Raw genomic sequence first — 14,268 nt, 5'->3', positions numbered from 1 at the left:
TAGTCCTTCTGATGTGCTTCCCCAAATTCTCTCTACTGGGCATCATAATTCAACATCATCTCTCTAATAAATGCCCATTTCCCTCCTTAGTTTTTCTATCTTAGGTTTTTTATTTGAAGACTGGTGTTGCCTATTACGTCTCTTATGTGTGATTCTGTGTTACTGAGTGGCACCAAACTTCATTAACACATTAAGAAATATTTCCACAACCAATCTCAAAGGGCAAGTGTCCGAAAAGTGCGGAGAACAAGACTAGGAAAGAAAATCCTTACTGCGGGGCAGTAAACAGTGTGAATTCAGTTTTAGTAGTTCTAGTACTTATTCCAAATATCTCTGCCTACAGATACATGTTACTAGAAGAAAACAAAGTTGCTTTCTGGGTCTTTTTCCCTCAGCGGCCGTCCTTTCCTCACTCCTGACAACTGGTTTTATTATAGAAGAACCCAATCTCAAAAGTCTCAGTTTAGCCATGGGAGGAGTTACAAGTATTTTCACCTGTGGTTAATCGTGTTACTTTAAACAAACCCATGCAGCCATTGTTGCTTACAGTCACTGGTCTCAATTTTGCTGGCTCAGCGGGGTTTATGTTGGCAGCGGAGAGGAGATACTATCAGCGATTCATTGTGTACTGTTTGCATAACAGGACAGGGCAGCCAACTCCAGCCAGATAAAAAAAAATGCATTGAATTAATTGAACGGTTTTATTAAAGTGCCTGTCAGGTAGGGAAGGCTGCAGCCTGTGACTTTGATGCTTCAGTCCTCTTTACCTCAGGATTCAGGTCTATTCCAGAAACTTAGGCCAAGGAAAGATCTGCTAGATTTTCCTCAGTTACTAAGCATCTAAACAAGGTTTCCCTTCAACAACAGTCATCCTGTGAATTTGGAAGAGCTGAGGTTTTGGCGAGAACCTGGAAACAAGAACTTTAAGGATACATAGTGCTTGAGTTCATTCACCATTTGACACTGTGACTGTAGAAACATAGGAAATGTGCTTTTTCTTGGTCTACCTCTGCCACTAGCGGGTTTCCTACCAAGGTTCTTAAATGTGGTCCATGGGGCAGGAGATCTAGAAATTTGTTAGATATGCAGAATCTCAGCCCTGCCCCCGTCACCTGAATTAGAATCTTCATTTTATCACGTTCCCCCGGTGATTTGTGTACATTCTAAAGTTTAAGAGAAACTCCCATTTTTAGGGCAGTCTAGATTCAGCTTGCAGAATCCATCCACTCAGTAGAGGTTTCCCATACAGGTTTTTAGTCAGGATTTGGGTCCATGGAAATTGACACGTGGTTTGCCTGCTTTCTCTAGTAAATGAAAGCAGGGTCATGGTGAATTTCAGTTAACTGGTAACCCTGATACTAGCCTCTTGCGAACAAAATTATTAGTAAAATACCTCTGTGATTCATACAATAAAAGAAGCAGGATTTTAAATTCTGGTATCTCCTACCCCCTCCACCCCCTCCTCCACCCCCCTGCCCCCTTGCCCTGAAGTACCCAAACATAGCATTCTTGGACCATGGGAAGGTCTTCTTGGACATCTCCCTCTAAGGCAGAGGATGCATTTTTTTCATAGCATGCACATAGTAGGCCTTCTGTGATCTTGCTGGAGCCCTATGTTGTGACATAGCCGTCACACCCTTATGTTTGACTTGAAAGCCAGATAGCAACGTGCGGTGAAGGAGAGAAGATGTCCATTGCACCCCCTCACTGAGGCCCGTGTCGTGTTATGTAATGTGCTTCCTGCCTTTAATTATTTACCAGTATTGCCCTGCCCGTCCACTTTCTTGGCTGCTGTTTTCTTTGTTCTGCTACAGAGAAATTTGACCTCTCCAGGGTTTAAATCAGGCTCAGCCCTGGCCATTTCTTGGCATGGTTTTCCCTCAGGTGGCAGTGGGCTGGGGGGCAGAGGCACATTTTCCAAACCCCGCTGTGGCTCACTTAGTCTAATATGTCTTAATTTCAAGAGAGATTTGGGCAGAGGCTAAGCTGATTACAGGGCTCAAGTGGGGCTCTGAGCTCATTTTAGATTCGGAATGCAAATTGTTGTCTGCAGTAATTATAGTTTGTGCCGGGGCCCTGCTCGGCCCCCGTGGTCATTATCCTGGTGCAGAATAAGCAGCTTTGTGCTTACAAAGTGGGAGGTAATGACAGGGAGAGAGGTGCTAAGGGATATTAAAGAGTGTTTTAAGAGCCCATTTCCAAGCCTGAGTGGGAGTTGGACAGCCGCAGATGTGCAGACAGACCGACAAACTCTGACCCGAGACAAGGAACCCAACCTCTGAGCCTCAGGGTCCTTCAGTCCTTTCCTCACAGGGTTGCCATGGTGATGAGAGGGCAATAATGTGGTGGGGCACTCAGTGTGTGCTTGGTGTATAGTAGGTGCTCAACGAGGGGGAGTTTCCTAACACGGACTAGCAGGGGTCTGCAATGGAAAAACACACACCCTCCTTAAAGAGTAATTCCAGTGCTCTCATTAGTTACCCCCTGGTCCCGCGGTGGGGCTGCGGCGCATCCCTCACACCTTGCGGGCCTGCAGAATGAGGGCTGGTTTACAGTGCTGGCTGGGGCTCAGATTTCCTGCGCCGGTCAATCTAGCTGTGTGGCCTTTGGCGATTTACCTAAGGTTTTCTCCTCTGTAAAATGGACATCATGATTGTATGCAATTCATGGGGTTATTGGGAAGATTATATGAGAAACATGCAAGTAAAATTGAAAACCAGTGCCTGGCACAAACTCTGAAGGGGAGCTATTGTTATCCCCTCTGCAGAGGTGGGGAAATCAAGATTTAAGGGTTAAGTGACTTGTCCAGGTCCTTGGCTCTTATGTGGTGGAGCCAAGATGCTAACCCAGCAAATCAGCTCCAGAGGCCATGTCAGGTAAGCTGACACCTGCCAGAATAAAGGTGGTCAGAAACCACTGGACAAGCACTGCCCAGACACCTGCTCTTTGGGCTTCCCTCCCCAGACCCTTTATTTTTGTTGACCAATTCTTTCTGAAGTTTGGCTGAAGTAAATAATATTATCATTATAGTAATATAGTAGATGTTATATTACATATATACATATTATACTCTTATTTATTTATACTATATAATATAATTAATAAATATTACATATAATGATAATAACAGCAACAGCTGTTGGCAAAGATTTGCATTCCTGTTGGAAATATCCTAGCCATTGTCAGCATTTGTTGTTGCTTTTTGTTGTGGTCACATGGGGCTTCTTCTGAATGATTTTGTCACATAGTTACTGCTTATCTTCTATAGTCTCCAGGAAGCTGCAGTTTATGTGCTGGGCATTGTTCTAAGTGTGTTATTTGATCCGCACAGCAACTTTCTGTGGTGGGTGCTCCTAGCATCACCATTTAACAAGTGAGGGAAACTGAGGCAGAGAAGTTAGTGAGTGGTGCTGGGATTTGAACCCAGGTTGCCTGGCCTAGAATTCCTATTCCCAGTCCCTGTTCTAAACTGCCTTCATTTATTTTCAGCCTACTTTCTGGATGCTTTGCCCTCACCAGCTTGGCTGGCCTCAGAATTCCCAGACGTCCTCAGCTTTGCACTTAGTGCACCATTCCCCCATGCCCGTTACTCTGTGCTTGCTCACACACCTTTGGGTGGCCGTTCTGCAGCTCCTCCCCATGACCCCCAGGCACTCATTTATCCTCACACAGGAGGTCCTCTGCTCCTCAACCACTTACATTCTTACAAAACTCAAAATCAGCCTTTCATTTTAATGATGACACAACCCAGAAGTGAGGTGGTTGTTATCACACTTGGGGAATCTGGGCAGAGGTGATTGGAGTTGTAAAGTCAAGTAGAGGGGGAATTCCTTGTTTTCTCCATAAATTTCCAATGTGAGAGCTCTGTGTAATTTCACCTTACACAGCAGGGAATGGCTGCACTTAACTCTTTCTGTTGGAAGGGCAAATTTATCTCACCTCTAATTCAGCAAGGAGAGGGAGTCAGGGAGCATAGAAATGGAACTTTTTTTTTTTTAAAACAATTCCTGACTTTTAATTTGTTTATCTATATTTGTGTACTTTAAAATACATAGGAAATAAATACCAAAACATCTCATCAGTATTATATAGCCATAACTATTGATCTTGACAAAAAGAATTTATATCTGGTCATGCAGCTGTTCTTGCTAAAACACCTGCTTTGGCTCCCCGTTTCCTTCAGGATAGAGTTGGAATTCCTCTCCTGGTTCCATCCATCTCCTCTCCCAGCCTCCTGCCCTGTCATTTCCGCATGCCCTTGGACCATCTCTCCACATCCCAAGAGTCATAGGCTCCCCCACTTTTCTCCTTTTCTCTGGTCTTCCTCCCCTCAGCCTGGCAATATGTACACATCCCCCAAGAACCACTCAAATGGCGCTTTGTCTTGGGTGACCTGAGCATTGTCCCTGGCATCTTCCTGTGTTCCCAGTGCTCCAGGGCTGGGGAAGTCATCAGATTGAGCAGTAAACATTGTTTGCAAGTCCACTTCCGCTCTGGCCTCTGAGCCCCCGGTGCTGGGCAGATTTCTGTTGAATGAAGGAACCCTGCCCCTCCTCACTCTTTATACACATTAAGCTATGGCCCAGAATGTGCTTACGGCCACGCAGCTTCTGACAGACACCCAGTTCTGTTTCTGACTTCTAGTATTTTCCTTCCTACTAAACCAATTTCCTTGTAGCAGTGGTTTGGGCTTTAAAAACTATACTTTGCACTCTTTTCTCTGGTTTATATTTCCCTGCAACCAGTGTCCTCTCTCTTTTTCAACATCGTACTGAGGCAAGAGAATCTTTTCATGTGTTAAGAATTAGGATAACTGAATTACTTGGTCACAGCCACACCCCTACATTTGGGGTGAAATTTTGTTTTCTGAGCTCCCTGCTTCCTTCTCCTCTTTCATCCTGCCTCTTTTTTTTATCCCTCATGTTACTTCTTTTTCCCTTTTACTTCAAGGAGGAAAGCAGGGCTACATTAGCCTTTTCTGCCAAGTGTCCCCAGACATATCGCTGTTCTAGAGAAAAATAAACAGCATGATTTCCCCGAATACGTAGCGGCACAGAGGCAAACGTGCGGTGAAGCCGTGAGAGAGTACTCAATGTTGAAACCATAGGCAGACGAGAGATTGTGATCTGGTCTTAAAACAAGACATCCCCATCCATGTCATCGGCTTGCCTTGGGAGAGATGGGGCTCTCAAGTGTGTGCCAGCCTCTAGATGTGCCCCTGGGGAGAGGAGGGCCATTCCAAATGGCCTGCGTACTTCAACGAGACTGGAACCCGGGAACCAGCCTGTGGTGGAACAACGGCAGCAACAAAAAATTGTAATGTGAGGACAGGATGACCACAAGTTGGTAAGGATGTTTTACTCTGGTCCTGGAACGTGATATTTAGACATGTGCCCCATGGAGAGAGTCGTCACCCTCCTTGGGCAGTAATGACTCTGCTTTGCAGTACAGAACCCCTGAGTGTACACGTCAGCTGCACTTCTTCTCCAAGGATGGTCCACGGGTGTAGATAGAGCACCAGCAGGAGATCTGGAATGCTGGGCTGTAGGCTTCGTGAGAGCTGGGCTGTCCCATGGCCCCGGTGCCTGGGCCCTGGTCAGTGTTCATTCAGGAGCTGTCAGACGACTGCCTGGACTGGCACTGCGGTAGTGAGCCCACACTGCAGGCCTCGGTTCAAATCCCTATCCCATCACTGCGAAGCTCTGCACCTTGGAAAACTTCCTTAGCCCCTTTAAGCCCGTTTCCTCATTTATAAACTAGGGATAATAAAAATCTATCTATAGAGTTGTCATAGCATTAAATGAGCTTAGCCTAGTGTAGGGCACAGAATAAGCCTCCAGTTGATAGTGGTTGCTATTATTATTAACAACGAAAATAATTAATCACAGGATGTGATAAGTGCTGGGAAGGAAGTCAACAGGGCATTATAATAAAGAGTAAGATGGAAGGGTGTGGGGTGTGGCGCATTATTTAGCCTGATCAAGGAAGGCCTCCCTTAAGCTGAGACCCGAACAGTGAGGAGGAGGCTTCTGCTATGTGAAAAGTTGTAGGAAAAAGTTTTTGGACAGAGAAACAGCAAGTGCAAAGGCCCTGAGGCAGAAAATAGCTTGACAAAGAACAGGTAGTGTGAGTAGAGCTTGCGAGTAGGAAGGAGAGTTGAATGAAATGAAGTACAAGAGGGAGGCAGGGGCCAATTGACGCAGGGCTCATAGGCCAAGGGACAGTGTCTGGGTTGAATCTGAAGTGTGAAAGAAGCCGTTCAGCGCTTATGCTCAGAATCATTCCCTGGGATTGGTTTCTGGACTACTTCAGCTTTAGTCCATCTTGTCTTCTGAGTGTATGCAAATTAACCCCTATCAATAAAACACAATTCTGACTGATTTAAGCAGAAAAGAAATGTATAGGGCAGCCCAGAGAATTTCTGGAAGAACAGGGAACCAGAAGCAACCTCCTCCAATTATGCTACCAAACTGTTCCTACAAGGACACCACTGCTGCTGCTGCTAGGTGGGTGTAGGCACACGGCTTGCACCATCAGTGCTGGTTCCAGAACAGGGCCAATCTGTTGCCACTGCTGTGCCTGGAAGCTGCATCAGCCACCGTCCGTGCTGCTCTGCATCCCAACTTCTGATGCAGTTTGGGGTGGGACTGTCCGGGGGTGAGCCTAGCTCATGCTCTCTTGCTGGATAGTCGCAAGGGAGCCTGGGAAAGCAAGTACGTGGCATTCTCACCTCCTTGGGTAGAACGTGGGCTCTGGTTCATCATTTGAGGGCTTCCCCAAACCTAGAAGTGGGGTTCAGCTGCAGGGCAGCAAAAGGTTGACAGGTTTTCCTCACAGAAGAGTAAGTGACACACTTGGCCTCAGCACTGCTCACCTAATAGGCAGTGGTGCTTTAAGAAAGGCCTGCCTGCTTAGTGATTTAAGAAAAATTATGCTGATTTAGATGCAACTATTTCTGTCTAATGAGGGGCTAAGAGCAATTAAAAAAAAAAATCCGTTGAGTTTGTGCAGGTGTGAGGGGTAACATATTTCTCCCTTGTTTATCAGATTTGCATTCCTGTTGGAAATGCCCTAGCCATTGTCAATGCTTATAATTGCTTCTTGAGGCCACGTGGGGCTTATTGTCCATGATTTTGTTGCAAAGTTTATTGTTTATCTAATACAGTATCCAGGAAGCTGCATGCGGAAATCTCTCAGCCTTACCAGGAAGTCTGACTTAAAGGGGCAGTGTCACAGGCAGAGCCCCGACTTAGGACGTACTGAGCTTCCTTCGGGATCAGCATCCCTTGGCTGAGAGCTTGAAGCCTTTTCTGGTTAGCCCCTGGATGTTTTGCTGGTTTCCTGTGCTTTGGTGATTCCATGTTGATTCCGATTTAAGGAAAAAAGTGACAACAATTTATTTTTCGAGTACACATGGTTACTCACAAAACAAAACAAAAAAACCACTTTCGGGGTTGTGTATGCAGAATGAATCCTCTGACTCATTTTTGCAAACACACTTCTCAATTTCTTGGGTATTTTCTTGGGGGTATTTTCATTATGTCTTAACTCTTTAGGTGGACCAAGGGATTTCAGAGAAGTCAGTATTAAATCTTTAAAATAAATATGACTTATATTTTATCTCCCTTCCCAATTTTTCCCTGATGGAAGAAAGAGGGGAAATGGGAAGTTGCGTTTTTCCATTCCCTTATTTTCTTATTAGATGCCCAGTTGACAGCCCTCATTCAAATCAGGGTAAGATCAAACTATCCATTTCAGATTTGGCACCAGCTTCTCAACTTGCTAAGAGGAAAATTTGAATCAATGTCCACAGTTATACCAAAAAGCTTCCTCTTCTGCTAGAAAAAAAAAACACAAGAAATAATTACTGTGCTTTTGTAATTTTTTCCTTTACATTTTATTTTATTATGGAAAAATTTAAATCTGTACAAAAATAGAGAGAGTGGTATGATACCTGATGTCTCCATCAGCCTCTGCTCTATCTTAAACGCATATGTCAGTATCCTCTAACCCTCTCTACTACGTCATGAGACATGAAGGAATTATTATTCCTGTTTTACAGATAAGGAAACTAAGGGTCAAAGCAGTTAAGAAGTGACTTACCAGGTCATTCAACTACTAAATGGCAGAGGCCCAAATCACAGAGCTCCTGTATTAATTATTACAGCCAGATGGTTCCCAGAAATTATCCCTAAGGAAATATCTGGAGTTATAAAATAACAGTGAGAAAATTTTTAGTATAAATTATTTTTTGCTTTGGCTATATATGTTTAGCTCAGAAATTTTGTCAAAGTTGTTTTTTGATATAAGCATGTTACTTTTAAAAATCCTCCTGAGTATTCATGTATTGCCCCCCCCCATATTCAGATTTTCCATTTCTAACCAATTTTGACAGTAAAATGCCAAATAAGAAGTTTCACTTCCAATTAAGGAAGCTCTTTGGCTGATAGATATCAGCTAATCTGTTCTTAAATCTTTCTTTTTCCTAAGAATTGAACAGAGGTCAAGAACCCGTAGGAGTTTCACTTTTAACTGACAGTAGAATGAAGGGGACTTGACAGTCCTTCGAAAAAGCTGTGCCCAGGGTATTCGTGTTTCTAAGAAATGAATCGAATGAGCTTATTTGTGAGCAGCCCCAGCCTTTTCCCTGCTGAAATTCTTGCAGCTGCCCTTGCTGTGTTGGGGAAGGCGGGGGAATCCCAGAGAGCAGGTCCTTTGCTGCTTTGCAGTGTACATAGAAGATGGCTTTCCTTTCCCTTCTTTCACTTTTTAATACAGCTATCTAGGTATCAGTTGCTGAAATAACTTGAGTTTTGTTATGGAAGTTAAGATTTGTTTAGAGAGGGAAAAAAAATATAGCACTCCAGCAATGGCTCCTAACCAATCAGTAAAATAAGCTCTCAAGATTAGCCCTGACTAACAATCTGTTGTTAAAGCATCACGTTCACGTCTCGTTTATTTCAGTTCTGGTGTGGAAACCATGGATGCAGACTCTTCTATTTGTTCATTCTTGACCTTGTGTAGCCAGGTCTGCTCCCACATTCTTCTCATCATTTTATATTCTTGTTGAGCTGGTATATTAAACCGGAGGGCTCTAGAAAAGCGTTAACATTTTCAAATGGTGGAAGCCTCTGGATTAAAACCGTGTTGCTCCTGCCAGCCCTGGCCTGGAATTGTGTCTGGTTCTCCCATTTGACCACAGCTCATGAAGGGAGGGCAGAGTAATCATTCAGGTTTTACTTGAATTAACCACATTTCCAGCACCAAAGATTAGATATGAAGACAATGAATGAAAGTACATGATTGCAAGTAAGCTCCAGGCTCTACGTATTTTGTCGTTCTTTATATTTCTCACTGACTTTGAGGCTCCCTGCTAATCTAGTAATACCAAAAAGTGTCACCATATCTCCCCTCTCAACCACAGCGTACATTTTTGTTGTTCCTTGGTCTCACCTGGGTACACCAGCCTCAGAAATTTAAGATCTGTGAAATAACGTTTTTCAGACGTTGGAACGCGGGTAAAGTCAGTGTGTAATAAATATGCTGTTTTCAGTTGGTTACTGCTACCATCCCATTTTTAATGAGATTGTTTTACTACCTGTTTTTCAATTCAGTTTGTGAAATTATTTAAAAACTGAAGGTCTCAAATGGGATATAGTCAAACACCCTAAAGTTCCCTTCCAACTTTAGGTTATATGAAATCTTAGTTTCTTAGGTACAAATACAGAAGAGATTGAGGAACCAGAAAAAAATTCAGATGGACCCAAATGTCCATCAACAGATGAATGGTTAAACAAAATGTGGTATATCCATACAATGGAATATTATTCAGTGATAAAAAGGAATGAAGTTATTATCCATGCTACAACATGGATGAACCTTGAAAACACCCATGTGAAAGATGCCAGACACAAAAAAACGAATACTGTATGATCCCACTTAAGTGAAATATCTAGAATAGGCAAATTCATAGACAGAAGGTAGATTATAGGTTATCAGGGGCCTGGGGAGGGGGAAATGGGGAGTTAATGCTTAACAGGAACAGAGTTTCTGTTTGGGGTGATAAAAAAGACTTGAAAATGGTTGATGGTGATGGCTGCCCACAATTGTGAAGGTAATTGACGCACACTCTTAAAAATGGTTAAAATGGCAAATTTTGTGACATATTTTTTTTTACCACAGTAAAATTAAACAAAAAACTTAAGGCATCTCATTGATATGGTCAAAGACCCCAAAATTCCCTTCCTACTCTAAGGTTTTATGAAATCTATGATTTCTTAGGTACAAATAGGAAACAGATTGAGGATCCAGGATAAAATTCAAATGAAAAGAGTGACTGTTACTTGCCATTGTTTGATGAAGAGGTAATTCTACCAGAATCTGACCTTTTTATTTTAAGTAGATGAAATTCCCCCAACCGTGATGAAGTTGCCTCTTACAAGATCTTTGGTGAGGAACCTGCTTAGAGCTTCTCTACAGAAAATGTCCCTGGGTATATTGAACAAAAACACGGGGCACACATCCTTTTGGGTTCCAGAAGTGCCACAAAGTATGTGTTGGTACCTTGGCCAGGTCCCAGTTTGGGTGCTAATTTCTTTAGGGATCAATAGGTTGTCTCCAGCTTGTTCATTTAACCACGTATTGGAGAATGGCGCTTGTTTTTGCACTGTAGGTACCTTTTGGGTAGTTTCACACACATGAAGTGAATGATTCAGCTCTTCACACTTGTACCCTGAGGACATACATCCCCAGACTTTCATGGTGTTGTTTTTTTTTTTTTTTTCTTTTTAACATTTCGCTGTAAGCTATGTAAAGTTTATGTTGGATGGATATGAGGTAAGGCTTTAAAGGGAGGCTTTTCTTTCCAAGAGGCAAATGAATTGTCCCGTTTGTGAGTGAACCTTCTCTGCAGTGGTTTGCAGTCCAACCTTTGCTGTATGTTAAATTTCTCATATCCTTGGGCAGGTTTCTGGCTGGCTGTTCTGGGCGCAGTGAGCATGCAGCAGGAGCTGAGAAGTCAGACCACAGGGGCTCTAACCCATGACCCCACCACTTCCAGCCTCCATGCCTTGGGCAGGCTCCCTTCACCTGTTTGAATCTCAGTTCTTTTAAATTCATAAAACAGAGATAACATTAAGGCCTTCCTTGGGACAATCATGTCAAGCAAATGAGAAAATGCCTGGTGAGCTCTCGTATTAAAATATCAAAAATACGCACTTATTGTTTATTCTTCCTCCAGTGCCACACAGTTTTAGTGATTGTAGCTTTATGATGCTTTAATATCTGCACACAGGTAACACTTACATCAAGAGTAAGTTCTCACTGTTGGCAGAAGAAAAAGGAATGAGCAACTGAGAGATGGCATTTCAAGTACGTCTTTCATGTTTGCTGATTGCCCCTAGGGCCATGGCTGAGGCATTAAGGAACTTCCAAATCATGGCAGTATGAGGTCTAAAGTCCATAGGACATGGGAAGATGCCCTGGATATTAAGTGAAAAAGTAGAAAATGTTATCCCATTTAAAAAAAAAAGAGAGAGAAAAAAATATTATACCCAGCAACCTGTGTGTATTTAGACAGAAGAAAATGTCTGGAAGGATTGCCACCAGAGGTTGGAAATTGGTGACCCACACATCAAATCCAGCCAGCAGCTGTTTCATGTGGCCAATATTTTAAAATGATGCCAGCATTTCAAAACTAGGAGATTTTATGTAAAAACTGGGAGATTTTATGTAAAATCTGGAATTTTGGACTTCTCTTGAAAAACTGGAATTTCTGATCACCCTAGGCCCTAATAAGGTGCAGCTCCCCAGCAGCTGCCCTGTTGAGTGGGGCAAATGCTGTCTGGGGTGCCCCAGTCCCCACCAGGCCTTTTCACTCACGTATCTTACCCCTTAGCCCTGAAGGCCTTCGAGTCTGCGGCCCCCTCGTCTACACCTGGCTTTCACACTGGTAGCCCCTGGCAAGTGGGATTGGGGTGGAGAAAAAGGAGGGCCTTTGGGGAGACTCACTTTTTACTTTATATACATCTGTACGGTTGGAATGTATTATAATAACACTATGTTGCTTGTGAAATTGAAAAACAGTAGAAAAACATGTTGGAATATTCTGTAGAATCCTAGGTGCCATATAGAGAAAAATCTATACTTCTTTTCCTTTATGACCTGCCATTATAAAGCTCAAAATGGACTTGAAACCTGCAGATCAGGAACCTCTTCTTATTGAAATTCTCCTCTAGAGGTTCCCTCTTCATGGATGGATGTTATTACTGGGGCTCTTGCTGCTGGTCAGAGCAGGGTAAAAGAAATCCGTCCTTTTTGCAGGTTGCACTGGCGCCTGCTGTTTCTCCCTCCCTCCCTCCCTCCCCAGCAGCTCTGCTACATGCCCCAGAGCCCACTCAAGTTTCACCTCTTCCACGAAGTGCTGCAGCCCACAGGTTTCGGTTCTTCTTTCTTGTTCATAGTCAACAGCCAGAAGACAGGTTTAATCATTCTAGGATTAGTTCATCTGAATGTGTCCCCCATACCACCCCCCACCCACATCTACCCCCTGCCCCATCAATTCCAAAAATCCAGTGTGGTAATCTCCACATTTCTTTTGGATCCTCACTGGGGTGAACACAGCCTGGATGGCTGGGATTCCACAAAGTAGCTTGTTTGCAGACCTTCCAGGAGAGGAGCAAGTGGGTTTGTAGTAGTCTTCATTGGTCTCCCAAGAGATTAGCATTCTTAGTGGAGCTGACACCCAAACTGGTTAATCTCAGGCAGTTTACAGGCCTATACAAATTCAGGACCCTTCCTGTGCAGGAGGCTAGAGCAGGAGGCTTTTAGGAACACCCCCACCCCTCCCCTTCCTCATCAGCCACCACTTAGCCCAGGCTTGCTCTGTGGGGCTTTGGGGAATAGGGGATCCCAAGGAAGATCTGAAATCCACTTTTGGTGGATGCTCCTGTTATATTTGACACGCATGACTGAACATCTTCTGTGTGCCAAACCTGGTTGGTAACAGGTGTGGGTCCTGAGAGATACAGACACTCGCCTGTAAGGCCTGAGCCTTTTCACATTGGTTTCACTTCCTTTTTTCTCCAGATAGATGTGAACCCCTCATGTTCCTTGAAGCAAGACTCAGGCTTTTCGGAGCGGTGCTCCATACCTACCAAAGCATTTGCATTTCTTCCAAAGTGCCCTGTGGTTCTGCTTTTGCCCTTGCCAGTTCTTCTGCCTAGAATGCCCCCCTGAACTCAGCCTCCATGTCTTTTGCTCGAAGGAGCCTTCCTAGACTTTGTCCCCATAAAAGTGCATCTGCCAAGCTCGGTTCTTCCTTGGTCTCCTCAGCACGTTGTGAAAATTTCTAGCAGCTTGTGTTTTATTCTCCAGTCATTGGTGGTTCCCGGCGTATCCTTCCATAATGGCTGGGGGAAGAGGACCCTCTTCAGGGGCCTGCATTAGGGGCCAGGATACTGGCCCGCGAGAATAGGGAGAACCTGCTTTCTCTTGAGCTCTCAAGTCAAGCCTTGGATTTAATCTCCTTCTGTTAGGTGAGGAGCTCGTTAAAATGCACCTGCCTGTCCTCGCTTTACTCGGGGACCGAGGCAGCAAGGACCCTGAAAAATCTGTGCATTTGTATGAAGGTCTCAGGAAACCTTGGGCTAAATCTTTGTAGCTAAAAGTCACAGTAAGGAAGATTTTTGCAAATCAAATCTAACCCATTAGGAAATTTTTTTAAAAAGTGTAAGCTAAACTGGGAGCAGGTCTCCTTGAGTGGGATCCACTGCCACTGCAAGGAGGGTGAGGTTTTTGATTTGTTTGTGGGGAGCACCTAGCTTTCATATCAAATCTTGTAGTCCGTTCTGGGTTTTGTAAAAGGCAGGGGACTGGAGCAAGGTGTTCAGTCTGTTGAGATTCCCTGTTCATAAAATGAGACGTGCCAGCCAGGAGCTATTTCCATATTAGCTCTGAGGAGAGCGGTAAGCGCTCTTGGTATCCAGGTCAAAAGCTGTAAGAGTGGTTTCCAGAAGCAGCTATTTTGAAGGGACTCTGAAAGGAAGAGACCTTATTTTGTCTAAGGAAAACAAAACAAAAGAAAGAAAGTAACGGATGGGTGTGTGGCTGCTTTTAAATTGGGATTCAGGGCAGGTTCTGTATCCTGGGCAGGGCTGCTGACTCTTGGTTGAAGTTCAAGTGAAATGTCTGTTTCTCTTTGAACACCCAAAGCTCTCCTTCCAATCTTTGTCCTCCTAGTAATGTTTTTCCTCTTTATCCATTTTCACC

At 43.9% G+C, this 14,268-nt stretch overlaps 1 protein-coding gene across 1 annotated transcript in view; it reads left to right on the top strand.

Annotated features, from left to right (window-relative positions):
• Positions 1 to 14,268, top strand: part of ARHGEF3 (Rho guanine nucleotide exchange factor 3) — a 342,674-nt gene that overhangs the window by 150,539 nt on the left and 177,867 nt on the right. The gene's annotated exons all lie outside the window — the stretch shown is intronic.

This window comes from Choloepus didactylus, chromosome 1, assembly GCF_015220235.1.
Source record: "Choloepus didactylus isolate mChoDid1 chromosome 1, mChoDid1.pri, whole genome shotgun sequence".
NCBI lineage: Eukaryota > Metazoa > Chordata > Mammalia > Pilosa > Megalonychidae > Choloepus > Choloepus didactylus.
The sequence above is the reverse complement of the archived record's forward strand: the minus strand, read 5'-3'. Positions and strand labels throughout refer to the sequence as shown.